We start from the raw sequence: 9,142 nt of genomic DNA, 5'->3' as shown, positions 1-9,142 counted from the left end.
TGGCCACAGGACCAGGAACAAATGCCGTGTTCCCAACTAACGTACATTTGCAAAGGATGCTGGGGAGAGGACTGTGGGGAAGCACTGAGGACCAATCACACTCTCACTTAATCCATTCTCTTCTCTTCCTCAACAGAAAGCACACCACCCTGTCCTCCAGGATCCGATGGCCTTGGAGAGGGCACTGCAGGGCCTGCGGACACCAACTCTTCCCAAAGTGCTGACATGGAGCCAGGTCAGTCCCCGTCATCTCTGATTTTCTGTCATCAACTGCGAGCCTGAGGCTTAGTCTGAAATGCATTTTAGAATCTGGAAATGCATATGCTTTTCAGGCTGTATAGGAAATTTAAGAGATCAAATGACAGTGGCAGTGAATTTCTTAATAAGAGGACAGGAGGCAAAGGCTGCTGGGAGCTGTAGTGCCTGTCTTAATAAGAGGACAAGAGGCAAAGGCTGCTGGGAGCTGTAGTGCCTGGTGTGTTTGCCTGGTGAGGAGATGGTGGAACTACTGCTGGGCTGCTGTCCCTGGGATCCTCCTCACGTTTCATACTGCAAGCAGGACAGCATAAGTGGGCTTGGGCATCCAACAGGAATGTGATGGTGGTGCGGGCAGCAAATGGGTGCTAGTCACATCTGTCCAGGACAACAAAAGCTATGATGGATTGGAGTTCGTTATCTGTCGTATCCAGGAGACCAGGGTGCAAGTCCTGGAGCTCGTAGTAAAGCCAGAGGCATGTGACAGCAGTGAGTGGGGGACTGTCAGAAGGGGTCCAAGAAGGTTCTCTGGAAGGCTTTCTTCATGTTGCCACACAGCATGGCAATATATAATGGGTAGGAAATGCAGCACAGTGATGATAAAGCAGGGCTGTATGTGGAAAGGAGCAAGCTGGAGGAGTGTGGCCCACAGTAGGGCAGCTTCGTTCATGGAAAGAGACCCCAATGAAGGAAGCTGCAGAGCTGGAAATGAGGAGAGGGGAGTAAGCTCTTCACTGGAGAAGTACTGCATATCCACCTATACCAAGTTCAGATTCTTGTCCTCTGAGCAGTCCCATAAGGAGACATATGTGCTCTATTGGACTCCACATTGCTGTAGTAATGAATCAACTCCAGAATCTCAGTGGATAAACAGACAGTTCTTACTCATAATAAAGGCCAGTGCTGTCTGGTAGAGAGCCCTCATACTACCTGGAACACATGGACTCCTTGGTCCCTGCTCCAGGACATACAGCTGGAAGGTATTGGCTGTTAAGCACTTTGGATCAGAAGTGACATGCCAGCCGGGCGGTGGTGGCGCACGCCTTTAATCCCAGCACTCGGGAGGCAGAGCCAGGCGGATCTCTGTGAGTTCGAGGCCAGCCTGGGCTACCAAGTGAGTTCCAGGAAAGGCGCAAAGCTACACAGAGAAACCCTGTCTCGAAAAACCAAAAAAAAAAAAAAAAAAAAAAAAAAGAAGTGACATGCCCAGCCTACTGGGTATTTCAGTCTCTGCTTGATGTCCAAGGTCCTGAGGTCTGTGGGAAGGAGATAATGAACAAGCCCTAACCACATTCACTAGATTAGACAATTATTTTCATCTCACAGGTCAACAATTGTGAGACTTGGAGGCATTCACTGTACTATCCACAGTCTTCCAAACACAAAATACTGTGGTTTGGATGTTGCATAACCTCTGTTTGGAACATTCATATTGCCACTCAACAAAGACATATGGAATAGTTACCATAGTCTGGGAAATAACAAAACCAGAGGTGGCTGGAGCATATATAACTGCACAGGACAGCAAATGTTCTGCCTTGGCCAGATGGCTCTCCATGAGCCCCTGAAAGTTTGAACTTCTGTCTGTAGGGACAAGTAAAATGAGATCACATGCACAGAGGCTTGACTTACACATCACACTTAGCTCACATTAAGTCAGTTTTCACACCCCAATTTTAAGATAAGAAAACTGAGTATGGCTCAGCCAGGTAAGAGGAGAGTGTATGTGTTCCTCAACCCCATCTAAGTGTGCAATAATGACATAGTTGACCAATAATGACAATAATGACCATGATGTCTAATGGTTCCAATAGAACTGTAACTGGATCTCCCCCACTCTGTCTAAACCCTATAAATATGGTCCCTGGTCTTCCTAGAAATCTTCTCCAACTAGGGCTTTCCTTCCCTGCTTCCTCAATACACCCAATATGGAGTGCTGCACTTTGGAGACACCGGCTTCAGCCCTGACAGAGGGAGACTGAATTACTCATCCCTATTATGGTGCCACCCACAGAGCTGGGCCTGGTGCAAGGCTTGTTGAGTTCATCTGTACCAAGAGAGGAAAGAGAGACATTGTGCAAAAATATCTGGTTGAAAGATCTGAATCTGGCAGGGTGGGGTCACACACATCAGCAAGTCCTTGTCTCTCCAGCTCCATCAGCCGTCACCCCATCTCTGCACTCAGTGCAGTATTTACACTGACAAATCTCTTCTGTACTTTTCTCATCCCTCTGACCACCTCCTCTGTCTGCACATTGACCCGGACACTCTCGGTCCTGGATTCTGATGGTAACCTGCTCACTGGGCTGGGTAGCCTTCGTCCCTATATCTGTCTAGCACAGAGGCACCTGTCATGGCACCTCTCAGATCATATCCTGTGTCTGCCAAACCTTCCTGTGATCATCTACCTTACACTGACAAAAAAAAAACCAATAGAAACCCTCCTACCACCCACCAGCCTTGATATCTAGTCCCTGGGTCCCCTTTCCATCCAGGACTCTAAGCACTAGTTTGTCATGCTGCTCACCTCTTCCAGGTTCACTGAACCATAGGAATGTTCCTGCTTTGGAGCACTTAGCATGGGCTTTCCCCTAGCCTTTGAGAAAAACACTTCTGGCCTAGGGAACAGAGCACACAGAAGTAAAAGTCATTGTCCTTGTGAGCTGACACATGCAGGATGAGATGCCTTAAGTGGAAGTATGTCTGCTGCCCCAATGGCTGCAGAGGTCCAGGGGGGTCCTCTGGCCCCAATGGCAAGGAATATGGGAGGGGCATAGCCTTCCTTATCCTACCACTCACTGTGGGAAAGACCATTCCTCCCAGCCTAGGTCTTTCTAGAACCCTCTTCCGTTGGAATATTTATGTCCACCTGATAAGTTATCTATTGCAAGATATGTTTATTCATTTCCAGCCATCTCCCATTAGGATCTGATCTCCAGGAGAACAGGTATCTCCTTCTTGTCCCTGCAATGTCCTCATGCCTAGAATGATGCCTAGCACACGGTAAACAGTAAATACAGACAGAGTGAGTGAATAATGACAAGTCATTGACCAAGAATTTCCACGGTTGCTCACTTCCCTGCCAGTCCCACCAGGACTTGACCAATGCTGAACCCCCAAACCAGGATATGCCCACTCTTCTCTCCTCCACCATTCTCTCTGCTTGCCCAAGAGACTGAAGTCCCTGGGGCACATCACAGAAGTCAAATTGTCCCATCTAGCACCCAGAGCTCCAGGACTTTCAAAGGCAACAACAGATCCTGGTCTTTGAGCCTGCTACACCGGAAGGACCTGGTTACTGTTCACTGGACTCAACAGATAGAACAGAATTCAGCCCAGGGCCCCTTGGCTCCGCCTCCTTTTCAGGTCCTCTTTGCCTTCAGTAAGGCACTGGGAAGCCCTGGTTATCAGCCAGGCCCCCTCCTGCCTACCACCTGCCTCAGAGATCAGGAAGAGAAAGGCGAATGGAACACTAATGAATTCAGAGCTAAGCTAAATCCGGAGGTGTTGCAAACAGCATAGAGGAGGGAGACAGGACTTCAAAGGATCTCTCTGGGAAGGAAGGGGAGTCAAGAATGTAAACAGCCAGGATCAGCTTCACGCTGACCCATCTTGGACAACCACATGCAAGGGTGACCCAGATCAACCTCCTTATCCCTAGGGGTGTCACTTGGCAATCTTTAAATTAGAGACCTTTTAATTGATGGGCTGACTCATTCAAGCTTTTCCACTCCAATGACAAAAAAAGAATTTGAGTAGGTTCACAGCTTAGAGTTAATTAATCAAGTAAGCAAGACAAAAGCATTTACTACTTCAAATAAAGGTAGAGTTAGGAAGAACGAAGAGAAGGAAGGAAGCAGGAGACAAGAAAGGGGCATGGAGGGAGAGGCTGCAGGCTGGTGTCTTGAGGATGGCAATGTGACAAGTCAATAAGTCCTTGAACCTAATGAGCTTCGGGAATGGAAAGCTCAAGTCAGATAGTAATAATGGTGGCCGTTTTTAGGACCTTTTCAGATCCACTCTTCGTTCATTCATTCAGCTATTGGCCTTCAGTACTTCACACCAGGAGCACCACGGGCTATTTCTCCCTGTGTATCTCATTAAACTCCCTTAAAGTCTTAAAAGGGTGGGTGGTCTCTTAAAGCTCATGAGAAGTGAGGCTCGGGAAGCACAGAGATGATTATGTCTTTACAAATGATGCTGGTACAATAGCTATCCATACATAAAAGCTTGGAAGTAGACCCCTCCTCATATGCAAAAATGACCTCAGAAGAAAATATGACCCTGCATCTGAACCTAAAACTATAAACTTTTAGAAGAAAACTTGGGTGTAAATATGCATTATGTAACCGTTTGGCACCCACAAAGGGAGAAGAGGAATACAATAGGTAAAATGGATTTCAAAATTTTTAAGTTTTGCGCTTCAACGGACTGCCTACCGCAAGGCAACTCCAAATTAGGAGATGGTGTTTGCAAATCATATGTCTAATAAGAGACTTCTATCTACAATATATAAAAACACAACTCAATAATAAAATAAACATCTTTTTAAATGAGCCAAGAGTTTGAAGTAGATATTTATTCAAAGAAAATATAGAAGTGGTCTATACATATATAAAAAGGTATTTAATATCCATAGCAAATCAGAGGCATAAGGTTGCTTATGCAGCCCAGTTTTTCTCATGCCAAAGCCTCTGTCTCATACCTCCACAGACCTGGGAAAGAGGCTCCAGTGGGGAGAGAAGGCTGGTGTGCCACTAAAGGCTTTCACAGGGAGTTAGGGAAACCACCCTGGAGGGTACGAAGGAAAGGTTTGGCCACATCCCATTATCAAGCAGCAAGCTTCCTGTTTTCAGGAACTTGTCTTCTTCAATATTATTGACAGCTCCAGGTGGGAGGGTTGTTTACACAGATTGTACGTGATGAGATAGTGTCTATTTATTTGTCATATTAATAATTAATAATTAAAATATTAAATTGGTCTGTATAACTTATTTAAGATAAAATACCAAGCTGTAATAGCAGCATCAACAACATATTTCTATGAAAACTGTTTACAAAAGTGAAAAGCAGAGCTGGATAGGAAGGCCCCACTTTACAGTGGGGAGATTTCTTTAGTGGTTGGCTCAGCGGAAGATGTCCTTGCTCTGCTGCCAGCCTGGAGGCTTCACCTGCATCCATGAGGGTGTGGGAAGGAAAATGAGGAGAGAACATTTTTGGAAATAGTTTGATCGCATAGATGACCTAAGGGGTCCTGGAGACCCTCAGGGATCCCTGCATCCATACTTTCAAAACTGTACAGAGAGAGCAGGTATGGTGGCGCACACCTTTAATCCCAGCACTTGGGAGGAAGACGCAAGTGGATCTCTGTGAGTTCAAGGCCAGCCTGGTCTACATAGTGAGTTCTAAGACAGCCAGCGCTACACAGAGAAACCCTGTCTCAAAAAAAAAAAAAAAAAAAAAAAAAGAAAGAAAGAAAGAAAGAAAGAAAGAAAGAAAGAAAGAAAGAAAGAAAGAAAGAAAGAAAGAAAAGAAAAGAAAATTGTACAGAAGAGAGGTCACTGACTGCTAGCCTGGGAGCCTTGTGAGGAGAGGGGACAGGAATTCTGGGATAGATCCTGGCTGCTGCAGAGGCTCAGTCTTTATGCTTGTCACCAAATACCTCCTCCTATCCTGGCCCCTTTCAAAAGGCAATGGGAAGCTTTTCATGCCATCCTTCATCATCCCTGAGTCTTGGCTAAGCTCCGCTCAGCATCCAGTACCCCGGCAACTGCCACAAGAGTGGGCATTTTGGCAGGAAAGTAGTTAAGGACAGGGTTCCAGAGGAATTAAGTACTGTTTGTGGAAAGGTTGGGGTGTCAGGTGGGGAGTTGGCACCTTATGTGATTGTTATCTAGAAGCTAGAAGCCATGGAAAGTTTTTGCAGGAGCATCTCTTTGATATGTATACATACAGGAGACCACCGGCAGAGAAAAGCTTCCCAACTAATTCCAGTTCATTAGCAAACAAAGTAATGTCCATTACCCAGAAGATAAGGCCAATGACAGGAGGGAGACAGGTAGCTGAGTACTTCCCACTGCCTAGCATTCCTCAGGCTCCTAGCACAATAGCTACCCTGGAGATTCCATTGTACAGATGAGCAAATTGAGGCTCTCTTCCCTATGACCCCTTAGTCTGTCTAGTAAATGTCTACTAGTCTACAGACTGCCCAGTAAATGTCAGAGCTGGGATTCAAACGTGAAACTCCATCCAGCCTGCCTATGATGCTCATGACTGTGTTTCCTACTCACTCATCTGATCTTAGCACCACTGGTTTGGACATGAGTGTTTATTGATACATATTACTTTTTGGAAACAACAGAAAACAAACAAACAAAACTATAGTCCAGGGTTGGGGAGACGGGTCAATGGACCAAAGCAAGTGCTGTGTACACACTGGGATCTGAATTCATCACCTACTGGAAGTCAGATGTGGATGTATGCAACTATAACCACAACACTGTGGGGAGCAGAAACAGGAGGATTGTCAGGACTTGCTCATTGACAGCATAGCTCCAAGTTCAGTGAGAAACCTTATCTCAAGGGAATTTCACGGGTATGTACATTACCTAACACATGAGCACCATAAGCATATAGATTACACATATATACTGCCTCCCTGCCCCCATAATCATACCTTTCCGAGCATATTTTTAACTCTTGGAAAAATGGATAGAAACACTTGAAAAAAATGCCTCTTTTTCCAAATTTTGGTGTCTACTATGGCAGATACTATGTCCAAAGACAGCAGCCAATCTCCACTTTTGCATTGCCTCCTTTTCATTGAATAATATCACAGTTAAGATGGAAACCCCAAGTTACTACCAAGTGGAGGTACTAGTGACTCTGATACACTCAGTTGGTCAGACCATCTCAGTAATGTCCATCCTGGTTGGTGATAGGAACCAGGGAAATCAAAGGGACTGGGATATGAGGTCGGTTTGGAAAACTAATCCTTAATTGGACACTCAAGTTCTTGTACATATATAAAAAAAATGAAACAAATCAGTCTTAGGAAGCTAAGAATGTACTGTCACATGCAGTGCCAATGACGTCAGCTATCAAGAGTGAATGTGCATTTAATGAACTCTTGCTATGTGTCACATCTGTGGTAGACACGGTGTAAGTTTTATCTCTAGTACAAAGCTTATATATTTGTTCGTGTATGACATAGGACTTTTCCTATTTTTAAGCTGTGACTCAGAGAAAAATCTTGCCCAGGAAGGCATAGCTGTGACATGGTGAAGTCAGTGCTATTTGCTTTGTCCTTTATCAATGACACTGGGAGGAAATGGTGAGTCTGGTCTCATAGAGAGCCAGGCTATCACTCTGAGGTGGAGTCCTCAGAGGTTCAACAGTGGTCATGCTAACCTCTCATAGGTTTCAAGCTTTCTTCTCAGGCTCTGTCCATCTTCCCTGGCTGCATTTCCTGCATTGAGTCTGTAACTCCAAACTTCACCCAGAGACTTGGGGTGCCCACTGCCTTCCAATGCCTCCATCATCTTCCAATGGGTAGCCTCTAATTGATATTGTTGGACCAACAAAACACATGCTTAGGCTTAGAAAGAGCAAATTGTTAATCTGAGTAGAAATCCAAACAGTACCCCTGACTGAGTCTGAAGCTCACAGTTCTGCTTGCCCAAATGGAACCTCCTCTGGCCCTGGCCTCCCACATTTTGAGAGGCAATGACTAGGCAGACATTGTCAGAACCTTGTGTAGAAATCGGCCTATTCCTAAGGCCTGGCAGGGTTAATTTTAGAAGACTTGAGTCCAGCCAGTACTGTAGATGTGGCTTTGTAGGTTCTGAACCCTTTCACATCGTCCTTCATGTCAAACTTGTTTAACTATCCTGCTTCCTCAGAGTGGTGCACAGTGGGAGGTTTGTGTGTGTGTGTGTGTGTGTGTGTGTGTGTGTGTGTGTCCCTCTCCCTTTCTCCCTCCCTCCCTCCCTTCTTGTCTCTCTCTGTCTCTCTTCCTCTCCCCCCATGGTCTGTCTCTCTTTCTTTCTCTCTCTCTCTCTCTCTCTCTCTCTCTCTCTCTCTCTCTCTCTCTCTCTCTGTGTGTGTGTGTGTGTGTGTGTGTGTGTCCCTCTCCCTTTCTCCCTCCCTCCCTCCCTTCTTGTCTCTCTCTGTCTCTCTTCCTCTCCCCCCATGGTCTGTCTCTCTTTCTTCTCTCTCTCTCTCTCTCTCTCTCTCTCTCTCTCTCTCTCTCTCTCTCTCTCTCTCTCTGTGTGTGTGTGTGTGTGTGTGTGTGTGTGTGTGTGTGTGTGGTCAAAGTGATCACAAAGCCTTTTTGCCACTTGCAAGCTAAATGGCTAGTTTATTTCCAAATGGAAGACTGGTGTCATTATCCTTGGTGGACTCAATCACCAAATCACAAGGCTGGCTTCCGGTTGCTAACTGCAGCTTCAGCCATGTACTTCCCCGCCCAATTCGTCAAGGCAGCCGAGGCAGGAGTCTGACCACTCATTTCCAAGGCTTTGGACCTCGATGGTTGTATTGCCTTGACTTACGTACCATGAACGGAATCTGTTTAGATATCTTCCACCTCCCATTGCTTTCCTGAAAGTTCCCCTGGTGGAAAAGAACAAGTCAACCAAAGGCTCAGCATCCTCTGCGTCTTTGGATTGTAACCATAGTGGAAAATCTACGTGTGCAGAAATGCTCCAGGGGTGAGAAGAGACATTTGTTGAGGGCCTCTAAGATGTCAGCCACTGCACCGAGCATTTCACAGTCCATTTAACCCTCACAACTACCGGGAGAGGTAAGCATTGTTATTTCTGATTCAGAGATGGGGCCACGGAACCTCAGAGAGGGTCAGTGACTTAAAGTCATATTGCTGGGAAGT

This window comes from Peromyscus eremicus, chromosome 1 (genome assembly GCF_949786415.1).
Source record: "Peromyscus eremicus chromosome 1, PerEre_H2_v1, whole genome shotgun sequence".
Classification (NCBI taxonomy): Eukaryota; Metazoa; Chordata; class Mammalia; order Rodentia; family Cricetidae; genus Peromyscus; species Peromyscus eremicus.
Note: the sequence above shows the minus strand (reverse complement) of the source record.